The sequence below is a fragment of the Petaurus breviceps genome, unplaced genomic scaffold (assembly GCF_028583685.1).
Source record: "Petaurus breviceps papuanus isolate PSGF00001 unplaced genomic scaffold, PetGlider_PUasm1.0 90897, whole genome shotgun sequence".
Classification (NCBI taxonomy): domain Eukaryota; kingdom Metazoa; phylum Chordata; class Mammalia; order Diprotodontia; family Petauridae; genus Petaurus; species Petaurus breviceps.
This window is the reverse complement of record NW_027187374.1, coordinates 453243-466716: the sequence shown is the minus strand read 5'-3', so window position 1 is coordinate 466716 and position 13474 is coordinate 453243. Positions and strand designations below refer to the sequence as shown.

At 39.0% G+C, this 13474-nt stretch overlaps 1 protein-coding gene across 4 annotated transcripts in view; it reads right to left on the bottom strand.

The window, feature by feature from the left end:
- Nucleotides 1-13474, bottom strand: part of PKNOX1 (PBX/knotted 1 homeobox 1) — a 182667-nt gene that overhangs the window by 117098 nt on the left and 52095 nt on the right. For all 4 annotated transcript variants that reach the window (XM_069074820.1, XM_069074818.1, XM_069074819.1 and 1 more), the window contains exon 2: nt 3246-3371. The gene's annotated coding sequence lies outside the window, so the exon portion shown is untranslated. The remainder of the gene's footprint in view (nt 1-3245; nt 3372-13474) is intronic.

The following is a 13474-nucleotide window of genomic DNA, read 5'->3' as shown; positions in this document are numbered from 1 at the left end:
CTTGTCACATTTAATAAAGGCTTGTTTCCTTCCGTCCTTGCATCTGTTTACCCCAATATCATGTTCATTCTTTCACCTAACTTCAATCTCTCCATGTCTCCTGACTGCTTCCCTACTTCCTACAAATATGACTGTGTTTCTCATCTTCAAAAAACTCTCACTTGACCCATCCATCCCTGCTAGCTATTCTATCTCTCTTACCTTTTGCAGCTAAACACCTTGAGAAGATCATCTATAATAGATGCTTCCATGTCCTTTCTTTTCACATTCTTCATTCTCAGTAGTCTGGCATCTGACACCACAATTCAACCATAATTGCTCTTCCCAAAGTCACTAATAATTTCTTAACTGTCAAACCTACTAGTTTCTTTTCAATCCCCATCCTTTTTGTCCTCCCTGCAGCCTTTGACTCTGAAGATCACCCTATTTTTTCTAGATTTTTATTCTCTCCTAGTTTTTTGCGTTTTCTTCCCTACCTGCCTGCTCCTTATCAGTCTCCTTTGCTAGAACCTCATCCAGATCATGCCCTCTAACCACAGGCATCCCTCAGGGGTCTGTTCTGGGCCCTCTTCTCTTCTGTTTCTATACTATTACATGTGGTGATCCTATCAGCTCCCATTTATTCAATCATCTCTATTTTGATCATTCTCAAATCTTTTTCTCCATCTCTAATCTCTCTACTGACCTCCACTCTCATTTCCTACTACTTATGACATACTTCAAATTGAATGTCTTATAGATATCTTAAACGCAACATGTCCAAAACTGAACTTACTATCTTTGCCCCTGTAAAGCCACATATGAGCAGCTTTCCAAAAGGATGCTACTGTGAACAGCGTTTAAGGTTCTGATCACACAGTATAGTGAACGCTCTATTCCATAACAAACCAAAGCAAAATATTCACAGAAAATCAAGGTACAGCATTCACAATATCACTTATATTCACAATATTCACTTATCACAGAAAATCACAATATAGTATTCACAACAGCTTATCATTAAAATGGCCACATAGTTTTTAGAACAAAGAATAATCATCTCAAAGTACAATAGTTAAAGTCTTCCACTCATGGGGCACACTAAATTAACTCAGTCACTTATTCAGCAATCAGTTACTAAGTATCATTAATCACTAAGTACAATCATTAGAGAATACACAAACCCTCTGCCCCTAGGTCACTAGTAAACCACAATTTCATCATTACTCAGTACCCATGGGGAGGTCTTTTTTTTTTTTTAAAGCAATTGGGGTTAAGTAACTTGCTCAAGATTGTACGGCCAGTTATTTCTGGGTGTGGTGCTAAGTATCTGAGCCAGGATTCCATCCCCAGGTCATCCCAACACTAGGGCTGGTGCTCTTACTCACTGAGCCACCTGGCCGCCCCTGGAGAGGTCTTTTCATCTTGACTTGGGGCCAGTCCTCAGATTCCCTGGATCCCTTTCCATGGTCCCAGATTCTACCTGGATTCCCCAGATTGTCACCTGGGTTCAATGGCAGACAGCTCCCAGTTCCTTGTCCATATCTCTGGGTAGGTCCTGCTCCACACTGAAGTTCACAGGGTCCAGTCCATCTCAAATCCTGCACAATTTCTGCTCCCAGGAATTCAAGGCTCAACCAAGCCACAAACAAAGTTCCTGCACCCCCATCATGTTACCTCAGTCTTCTGCAGCTAGTTAAAAAAAATGAGAATCCCCTTATCCAGCCTGGGGGAGGGGGCTCCTGGCTCCTGTTCAGAAGAAGCTCCACCACCACAAGTTCTCAGGAAATTCTGGCTCAGTTTTCAATTCTCTCTTCTTTAGCTACTCTGCCACCAGATTCTTGTCTGAAGAAATTCTGACTATGCCTCTCTGGGGCTTTTCTTATATACACACAGCATTAGCTACTTCCTGTTCCAGCCAACCCTTTCTATTACGTCAGGAACAGGGGTTCATATCTTCTGTTTCTTTCACAGAGGTTTTATTAATTACTAAATGCTAAGTACCTGCTTACTTGCAAACACAAAAAGGGGTCTTCCCTTCCCTTCCCTTCCCTCTTCCTAACTTTCCCATTACTATCATAAGTACCACCTTCCATCAAGTTACCCAGACTCATGATATAGGTGTCACCTTCAACTCCCCCTCTCTTACCCTCCATATATAATCTGTTACCAAGGCCTGTTGATTTTGTCTTCATAACATCTTCCCCCCTCACTCCTCTGACACTTCTTTGGTGCAGACCCTCATATCACACTTGGACTGTTACAGTAGCCCACAGGTTTGGTCTACCTTCCACAAGTCTCTCCCTATGCCAGGCCATCCTCCCCTCAACTGCCAAAATGATCTTCATAAAATACAGGTCTGACCACAGGTCTGATACCACATAATCAATTCCAGCGGCTTCCTATCACCTCTAAGATCAAAAATAAAATCTCCTGCTCGGTAAAGTCCTTCATAACCTGACTGCTTCCTACCATTCCAGTCTTCTTATATCCCACTATGTATTTTTCAATCCGGTGATCCTCCTGGTTGTTCCTCAGACAAAACATTGCATCTTCTGACTCCAGGCATTTTCACTAGCTGTCCTCCACGCACCTCATCTCTGCCTCTGGGTTCTCCTGGTTTCCTTAAACATAAGCTAAAGTCACAGTCTACAAGAGGCATTTCCTGATCCCCCTTAGTTCTAGTGCCTTACCTTTGTGAATTATTATTATTATTTTGCTTTTTGGAGGGCAATTGAGATTAAGTAACTTGCCCAAGGTTACACGGCTAGTTTTTTTTTTTGTGTGGGTGTTAAGTGTCTGAGGCTGGAACCGAACTTGGGTCCTCCTGACTCTGGCGCCGGCGCTTTTACTCACTGCGCCACCTAGCCGCCCCTTGTGAATTATTTCTAATTTATCCTGCATATAGTTCATATATAGTTTATATATATGTTTACATATATGTGTGCAAATCATCTACCCCATTAGACTGAGTTCCTTGAAAGCAAGAACTATCTTTTGCTTTCTTTTGTATCCCCAGTACTTAGCATAGTGTCTGGTACATAGTAGGTACTTAATGAATGTTTATTGAACAACTGACCAAAATCCAGAGACAGCAAGTAAAAGAAAAGATACTGCAAGAAGCCAGTAACAAAGAGTTCAAGTACCAAAGAGCACAGTCAGAATCACAAAGAACATGGCTGCAGCTATTATAGAAGGAGAGAAAAATTTTGAATATCATACACCAAAAGGCAAAAGAAAAAGGCTTACAATCAAGAATAACTTACCCTTTAAAACACAATTGGTCCTACAAGGTAAAAATAACGGTCCTTTAGCAGAACAGAGGACTTTGAAGAACTCCTTATGAGAAGCCTCAAGCTGAGTAGAATCTTTCAAATGCAAACACAGGAAACCTAGAAGAGTAAACACATTCAAGTAATTAGAAAGAGCTAAACGATGAATGGTCTGCATTTTAATACAAAAAATACAAGTATCTTTTCAAAATCCCAATTATGTTTAGGGTCACAGAGAGATTGAAGTAAAAAGAATGCAGAGCCTAGAAGTGGCACTTTTCTATATTCTGAGTTTTAAGAAAGAAAAGAAAATGGAAGGAATAACGAATAGTTTAGGGAAGAAATAAGAGAGAAGCAGAGGGGACTTAACAGTTTTATATAGTTGGGAGGTATAAGAAGAGTATGTAAACAAGGGCAAGGAAAAGGAATCTCATGTATCTCAGACTTACCCGAACCTAGTAAAAGGAGGGTGAGATGCACAGAACTGGATAAAGAAATGTGTTAAATTCAACAGGAAAACAGCTAGAGACAGAGATAGGTTCATCAGAGAAAGCATGATCAGATGGGAATTTTTAGTTTGACAAGATGAATGAAAAGAAGGGAAAGTATAAGAGACAGAGGGTTGAAGAGGGTTGGTCAAGAGGGTTGAAACAGGTAAAGACAGTAGGTGGCCCAAAATTGGATAAGAACACTTCAATTATAGATTTTTAAAGTTAATCACATTTCTTTTCTTTCACTACCTTCTGTGTAAAGAGGAGTAAGTCAAAAACAGAGGGGAGGCAACAGGTATGATGGAAAGAAATACAAGATTACAAATTAAGGCAACAAAAAAGGGACATAGTTAAAAGAAATAAGCCCTATAATGAAATATTAATATTTTATAAATATATCATGTGGTAGAGCATCTAAGTATTTAAAGGAAAAATTAACCAAATTACAAAGAGCATTCAGCAAAATTAAAATAGCTGATATCTCATTATGCCCCCTTCAGAGCTAGAGGAATGCAACAAAAAGATGAACAAGAAAGAAATAATATCCTTGAATAGAATTTTAGAAAAGTTGGATATAATATATCTTTGTTAATTAGTGAATGGGAATAAAAAGAAATATATATATTTCTCAACAATACATGACACTAATAAAAATCTGCTCTGTGTGATGGCATAAAAACTTCATAAACAAATACAGAAATTGGAACTACGCTAAAGGGCTATAAAACTGCACATACTCTTTGATCCAGCAGTACCACTACTAGGTCTGTATCCCAAAGAGATTTTTTAAAAGGAAAAGGACCAATTTGGACAAAAATATTTATAGCAACTCTTTGTAGTGGCTAAGAATTGGAAACTGAGGGGATGCCCATCAATTGGGTAATGACTGAACAAGTTGTGGTATAGGATAATAATGGAATATAATGGAATGCTATTAGAAATGAGTAGCCTGATTTCAGAAAAAAGGTTGAGTTACATGAACTGATGTGAAGTGAGCAGAAACAGGAGAACACTGTAAACAGTAACAACAATGTTGTATGATGATCACATGAATGACTTAGCTATGCTTAGTAATACAATGTTCCAAGACAATCTCAAAGAACTCATGAAGAAAAATGCTATCCACATTCAGAAAAAGAACTGATCAAGTCCATACAAATTGAAGCATACTATTTTTTAACTTTGTGTATTTTTTGGTGGATTTTTCCTTTTGATCTCTATCTTATTTTACAACATAACTAAGATGAAAATAAGCTTTGTGGGGCAGTTAGGTGGTGCAGTGAATAGAGCAACAGCCCTGGAGTCAGGAGGACCTGAATTCAAGTCTGGCCTCAGACACTTAACACTTACTAGCTGTGTGACCTTGGGCAAGTCACTTAACCCTAATTGCCCTGCCCTGCTCCCTCCAAAAAAAAGAGAAAAGAAAATAAGTTTTGCATGACTGTATATGTATAAACTATATCAAATTACTTAGGGAAGGAGGAAGGTAAGGGAGCAAATTTAGAACTCAAAATATTTTTAACTGAATGTTTAAAATTGTCTTTACAAAGAATTGGCAAAAAATTTTAAAATTATTTAAAAAACAAATGCAGAAAAGCAGAAATATAAAACATCTTTTATTTAACATAATGAAATAATAACAATGATGAATAAAGGGCAATTGAAGAAAACTGTCAATTTTAAGTGAAAGATTAAATACTTTATTCCAAAAGAACTGGTATGTTTAGTGGAACTGTGAACTGATCCAGCCAGTTTTGAGAGTAATATGGAATTATGCCCAAAGAGTTATAAAAACTGTGTATACCCTTTGACCTAGCAGTGCCACCATTAGGTTATTTCCCAAGATGATGAGGGAAAAAGGAAAAGAATTTATATGTTCTAAAACATCTTTGTGGTAGGAAAAGAACTAGAAACTGCAGGGATGCCTGGCAATTGGGGAATGGTTGAACAAATTGTGGTATATGATTATGACAAAATATTACTATGCTATAAGAAATGATGAGCTCAATGATCTTACAAAAACAGAGAGACTTGCATGAAATAATGAAGAGTGAAATGAGAAGAACCAAGAGAATGTTGTATACAGTAACAGCAATATTGTTCAAAGAATAATTGGGAATAACCAATTTATTCTATTATAAATACCCAAATTAACTACAAAGGACTTATGAAGGAAGACATTATCTGCATCTGTAATGGTGATGTAAATGGGAAGATCTTTCCCATCCATTAATAGGCCCATGTGACCTGCTTGAGTCACAAGGAAGTCTGAGTCACATGAGTCTGTGGTGGAAGGAGCTTGCCAAGCCGGTGAGGCAGGAAGGGATGGAGTGGGAAGAGTGAAGCAAAGCACAAAAGAAGTTGGTCAGAGCAGCTGGAGCTGAGGGAAAGAGAAGAAGCAGGCAGTGAACTCTGAATGTTCAGTGGTAGCAGGGGGAAAGCACAGGGCTCTGCGAAAACTGGGAATCGAGGCTACGGAAAGAAGAACCCGGAGATTTGGAAAGATGTTTGCAAGGAATACCGAAAGAACTGGCGGTGTTTGGGAGAGGCTGGGCCTTGCTAGCAAGTTATTTATTGCCTTATGTGTAAAAGCAGAGAAATATGTGTGTGTGTGTGTACACACACACATATATATACACACATACATATATGTATTTATGTCTAATGGTAACCACATGGGGGGGAGAAAGGGAAGAAAGAAAAAAGGAAAGAATTAAGTTACATGATAACTTTATTATATATTTAAAAGGAATAGCAAGTTACACATAATATATTTGCAGTTTCATATATAATCATCTTTCTTTTCCTATTCTACTATGTCATGTTAATGCTTATTTTAATTTCTTAAGTTCAGAATAAAATAAATAAAAGGTTTTAAAAAGATATGGGTGAACATAAAGCAATGTCACAAAAAATGAAATTCACTTTACTTTCTAAAACCAGAACTGACCAGGTCAATGGTCTGTGATGTAAGACCATCAAATCATTAGATCAAAATAAACATTAAGTTAAAAGAAAGGATAAAATGTGAAGAAAATATTGCCTGCATTTTTAAAAGCTTTAATATAATTCTATCATAGTCTTGAAAAATGAAAAGCAAAACTAAAGGGGAAAAAATGGATATAAACTACCATCATTATTTAGAAAAGTTATCCTGAGATAAAGTATCTAAGACAACCAGGAGGTTAAAAAAACAACAACCAAGAAACAACTTGAACCAGAAAATACTTTCAATATCCTTCTCTGTTAGAGATACATGATGATACCCAAATACAATAATTAATTTAGAATGTAAAAACATAGGCAACACGTTGCAGAGAAGATGGTGGAACATTAGGGACAGTATTACTTCAAATACTCGTCAATAGTCATGGAAGGGAAAATTATTCTTCAGAAAGTTTGGTGTGATACAAATAAGCTAGATCGAGGGTGGGGAACCCATGGCCTTGAGGCCACACGGGGCGTTCTGTCCTTGGGTGTGGCTTTTTGACTGAGTCCAAGTTTTACACAACAAATCTTTTTTATTAAGGGGATTTATTCTGTGAAGTTTGGATTTGGTCAAAGGGCTATATTGGAGGACCTAGAGGGCCACATGTGGCCTCAACGTTGCAGGTTCCCCACCCCTGAACTAGATCATATTAGTATACATTCCAAAGAAAAGAGGGTCCATCTATCCTGGTTGCAGCCTAAGCTCCCTAGGCTCAATGTGCAGAGGAACTGAAAGGATAAAGACTAGCAGTGCAACATAACTGTGGCTTCATGTGGCAAGAGCATAAGGAAGTGTGAGTGTTAGGCTGAGTTTATGCATATCTGAGGAGGCATATATCGATCTAGCTACTCCTTGTGGCCTGCACATAAAGGACAAAAAGGAAAGGATAGAAGTAGAGAAAAACAGTGGTCATGCTATTTTCTTTATTTCTAATATTTTTTTCCCATGTATCTCCAATCAATTATAGAAACTAACGGTTTAGGTGAACAAGGATCTGTAAGGGTTATGGGATTTAAAGATCTTCCATGCCCCATTGGACTTGCTGATGTAGCAGGAAGGGGCGGAGCAAGAGGAAGTGGAAGCCAAGCTAGCGTTCCTGCGGTGGCTGGCGGTGGTGGCGACGGCAGCAGCAGCAGCAGAGGCAGCGGCAGCGCAAAGCCCTTTTTGAGCCCTTTCTGCTAAGGACTCCTGCTGAGGACTGCCAGGGGCCGGAGCTGCTGTGAGCGTGCTTCCCGGACGCTGGGTGGTTGCTGTGAGTGGGGAGAGGAGGACCTTTGCCTGAGGTAGCCTGTTCTGTTTTAAAGGCTTGAAACAAATGTGGGTGCTTTCTACTTTATCTACCTGTGCCAATGTCATAACTACTCTGATGGCTTTCACTTTCTGGTTTTGGGACTCAGTCTTTTGGTATCTTAATAAATTTTCTAGTTTATTCCCCCATATGGCAAGCATGACGTATTTTGTGATGGATAATTATATCAGAATATCTGTAATCTCCATAGGCATTGTGAATATGGCATTGCTGATACAGGATCCCATAAAACATTTATTGTCTTGAAGCATATAACAAAACCTAGCCCACCATTTTTTTTATTTGCTCCTCATAGGAAAAACCTAAGAAATACTACAAACTGCCAGAAAGAAATAATTCAAGAACCAAGGAATTAGAATCACACACAGCTTAGCAACAACCAATAAAAATGAGCAGAGAGCTTGGAATATGATATTCCAGAAGGAAAATGATATAGTCTTCCAGTTAAGAATTATTGAGAAAAACTGAGCATAACCTTATAGACATTATTCACACTCAACTGTAATTATTTTAATCACAGAGTGCAGCTAATCTAAGCATCAGAAACAAATGTGCTGATTTTTACCCCATTGTTATACTCTGACCATAGAAACTACAATCAGTCAGTCAGTCAACAAGCATTTACTAAGCACCTACCACTGTGCCAGGCACTATGCTAAGTACTGGGGGTACAAAGAAAAGTAAAAGACCATCCTTGCAGCTGAGTCAAGATGGCAGAGTAAAAGCAGGAACTTGCTTGAGCTCGTACCCCAACCTCCTCCAATACCTGCAAAAAATTACTTTAAACAAATTTTAGAGCCACAGAACTCACAAAGTGACAGAGAGAAACAAATCTCCCATGGAAAGCAGACTGGGCAGGCTGACAGGAAGGGTCTATCACACTGGGCTGGGAGCAGAGCAAAGTCCTGTGTGGGCCATGCTGGCAAACACCAGAAGCACAGCCTAGGCCAGAGCAGACCTCAGGGGACTGAATCACTGGCAGCTGTGGTGGTTTCCAGACTTCTCAAACCACAAATACAAAAGAGAAAGTAAAAGGTCAGTGGGGAAACTGTTGTACTGAGGTGAGAGAAGACTGTGGTCTGGCCCCTGTCACTTGGGCAGCAGAGGTGGTGGTGGCTGCAGCAGCAGAAGCAGCAGCAGCTGCTGCGGTGATGGCTGCTTCCAGAACTCCAGGCCCACAGATGGTGAGGGAACCAAGCAGCTGACCAGAGGGCAATTGCAAGGTTCTCTTTGCTGGTGCTGAAGCAGTATCCTCTTGCTTTATCCTGTTTGGATCTGGGTCACAGTTTTGGGGGGCAGTCCTGGGGTGAGGAGTGCTGGTATGACAGAACTCATGGAGACTATGGAGAGGCAGTCCTCCTCACAGTTCTGAGGCAGGTGCCTAGAAGTAGTTCTGACAACAGCTACACAAAACCCCCTAAACTTGGGACATAATACTCTCCACTCTGGAAGCAGAATTCTACCAAGGCACAGAGCTCAAAAGTAAAGTAATTGGCTGGCAAGATGAGCAAACAGAGGAAAAGACACCAGACTATAAGAATCCTTTTTTGGTGACAAAAATTAAAACATACAACCAGAAGAAGACAACAAAGTCAAAACTCCTGCATCAAAAGCCTCCAAGAAAAATATGAATTGGTCACAGGCCATGGAAGAGCTCAAGAAGGATTCTGAAAAACAAGTAATAGAAATAGAGGAAAAATTGGGAAGAGAAATGAGTGTTGCAAAAAAAATCATGAAAAATGAGTCAACAGCTTGATAAAGGAGACAAAAAAATACTGAAGAAAATAACACCTTAAAAAATAGACTAACTCAAATGGCAAAAGAGGTCCCAAAAGCCCATGGGAAGAATGCCTTAAAAAATAGAAGTGGCCAGATGGAAAAGGAAGTTAAAAAGCTCACTGAAGAAAGTAATTCCTTCAAAATTAGAATGGAGCAAATGGAAACTAATGGCTTTATGAGAAATCAAGACATTATAAAACAGATACAAATTAATGAAAAAATAGAAAATGTAAGATATCTCATTGGAAAAACAACTGACCTGGAAAATAGATTCAGGAGAGATAATTTTAAAACTATTGGACTACCTGAAAACTATGATAAAAAAAAAAGAGCCTTACACATCATCTTTCAAGAAATTATCAAGGAAAATTGCCATGATATTCTAGAACCAGAGGGCAAAATAGAAATTGAAAGAATCACCAATCACCTCTTGAAAAAGATACCAAAAAGAAAATTGCTAGGAATACTGTAGCCAAATTCAAGAGTTGCCAGGTCAAGGAGAAAATACTGCAAGCAGTCAGGAAAAAACAATTAAAGTATTGTGGCAACACCATCAGGATAATACAAGATCTAGCAGCTTCTACATTAAGGGATTGAAGAATTTGGAATATGATGTTCCCGAGGTCAAAGGAGCTAGGATTAAAACCAAGAATCACCTACCTAGCAAAACTGAGTATAATACTTCAGGGGAAAATGTGGATATTCAATGAAATAAAGAACTTTCGAGCATTCTTGATGAAAAGACCAGAGCTGAACAGAAAATCTGACTTTCAAATACAAGAAACAAGAGAAACATAAAAAGATAAACAGGAAAGAGAAATCATAAGGAACTTATTAAAATTGAACTGTTTATATTCCTACATGGAAAGATGATATTTGTAATTCATTAGACTTTTCTCAGTATTAGGATAGTTGAAGGGAATATATATGCACATATGTATATGTATGTATATGTATATATACATATATGTATAGGTGTGTATGTGTGTGAGGGCATAGGGTGAGTTGGATATGAAGGGATAATATCTAAAACATAAAATTAAGAGATGAGAGAGGAATATATTGGGAGAAGGAGAAATGGAGAGATAGAATAGGGTAAATTATCTCACATTAAACAGGCAAGAGAAAGTAGTTACAATGGAGGGGAAGAGCAGGGAGGTGAAAGGCAATGAGTCAACCTTGCTCTCATTGGACTTGGATTAAGGAGGGAATAACATACACAGTCAATTGTGTATCTTACCCTACAGGAAAGTAGGGGGGAAAGAGGATAAGAGGCGAGGATGATAGAAGGGAACGCAGATTGGGGGAGGGGGTATTCAGAAGCAAACACTTTTGAAAAGCAACAGGGTCAAAGGAGAAAATACATGGGGGGCAGGATAAGATGGAGGGAAACAGAGTTAGTCTTTTACAATACGACTACTATGGAAATGTTTTGCATAACTACACATGTATAACCTATACTGAATTGCTTATCTTCTCAGTGGGAGTGGATGAAGAGGGAAGAATGTTAAAAAAAAAAATCGTTAGGGGCGGCCAGGTGGCTCAGCGAGTAAGAGCATAGGCTCCAGTGTCGGGATGACCTGGATCAAATCCAGGCTCAGATACTCAGCACCACACCCAGAAATAACTGGCCATGTAACCTTGAGGAAGTTACTTAACCCCGATTGCTTAAAAAAAATTGTTTTTACACCTAACCAGGAAATAAGATATACAGGCAATGGGGTATAGAAATCCATCTTGACCTACAAGGAAGTAAGGGGGAAGGGGGTGAGGAAGGGTAGGCAGACTAGGGGAAGAGGGAATCAGTATGTTTTCCATCTTGGGGTAGGGGCAGGGGAGAGACAGAGAAAATTTGGAACTCAAAATCTTATGGAAATGAATGTTGAAAACTAAACATACACACACACATATTTTAAAAAGACCATCCTTGCTGTTGAGAAGCTCATGGTCTAATGGGGGAGGGATTAAGCAAATAATTATATAAGACAAAATAAATGTACAGGACAAATTGAAGATAATCAAAAGAGAGAGAAGGTACTAGCATTAGAGGGGATTAGGAAATGCTTCCTGGAGAAAGTGGGATTTTGACTGGTACCTGAAAGAAGTAAGAGAAGCCAGGAGGTAGAGATTAGGAGTAAGAACATTCCAAGAACAGTACAAGTAGGGAGGACAGTCAATGAAAATGCCTGGATTCAGAAGATAAGAGTGTTTTGTGAGAAGAATGACAGACCCAATGTCACCAAATTTCAGAATACGTGGAGGTGAATAAGGGGCAAGAATACTGAAAAGGATAATAATGGTCCGGGTTATAAAAGGCTTTGAACGCCAGAGGATTTTATATTTCATTTGGGGATGATAGGTATGGAGTTCACTAAATGGGGGAGAGGGAAGTGGTATGTGGTCAGACTTAACACTTTGGGGGAATCAATTTGATCTCAGTGGTCGATGACTAGAGTGGAAAGTAATTCGAGGCAGAGAGCAACCAGTAGGCTACTGCAATAGCTCAGGTGTGAGGTGATAAGGAACCCTACCATGGTGATAGCACTGTTAGATAAAAGAAGGATAGATCGATAGATAGATAGAGAAAGGAGAGAAAAGTCACAAAGGTAAAAATCAACAGAACTTGGCAGAGAGAAGGATCAAATATAATAGTCAGCACTCAAACCTGGGTGAGTGGGAGGTAGCAGCCATGGTCATACTCTTAAGCACACACTAAGAGAAACTATCTCAAAATGTGTGAAAGAGATTTTGAGCATCTTGATTCAAAAGGTACACTGTACTAAGCTGAGGCAGATATAATGAGAGAAAATCCTTAGCTCCACTGACATTATGCAGGAGGATCCAAGCTGAGGCAAGTACCAAGAAAAGATATGCTCTTTCTCCAACTTCCTCTCCTGTTGTCTGTCTATTCAGATACTATAATGTTTCAACCACAGAGAGGCCAGGAGCTTACTTAGAGATAGAAATAAATGTTGGTTGGTTGTTGTCCTTCATTCTTTTTTTTTTAAACTTTAATTTATTAATTTGTTTCCTTTTAGTTTACAGGATTCAATTCCACAATTCCTTGAATTTCACATTTTGTCCCCCTCCCTCCCCTCTCCCCCATGGCAGCTTATTATCAAGTATAGGATCTGTAAATACTTTCACATTATACAATGGTCAGGTTATAAGGATGGATTGTACCAGCTGGAATGAAAAATGGTAAAGAGGACATAAAATCAAATAAGAGAACGAAAAAGATCAGGTATTTTGCTTCCACCTGGATATAAATTTAGTTCTTTCTAGTTCTTTCTCTGGATGCACGTTTTTCTCTCCATCATGCGTCTTTTGGGATTGACTTATATCCCTGTATTGTTGAGAAGAGTCCAGTCTATCAAAGTTGGTCATCACACATACGTTGTGTCTGTAATTGTGTACAAATTCCTCCTGGTTCTACTCTTCTCACTCAGCATCAGTTCTTTTAAGCCTCTCCAGGTAAATATGAAGACCGCCTGCTCCCTGTTTCTTATGGCGCAATATTATTCCATAACATGCATATACCACAACTTGTTCAGCCATTCCCCAATTGATGAGCACCCCCTTAATTTCCAATTCTTTGCCACAACAAAAAGAGCTGCTATAAACATTTTTGTACATATGGGTCTTTCTCCCATTT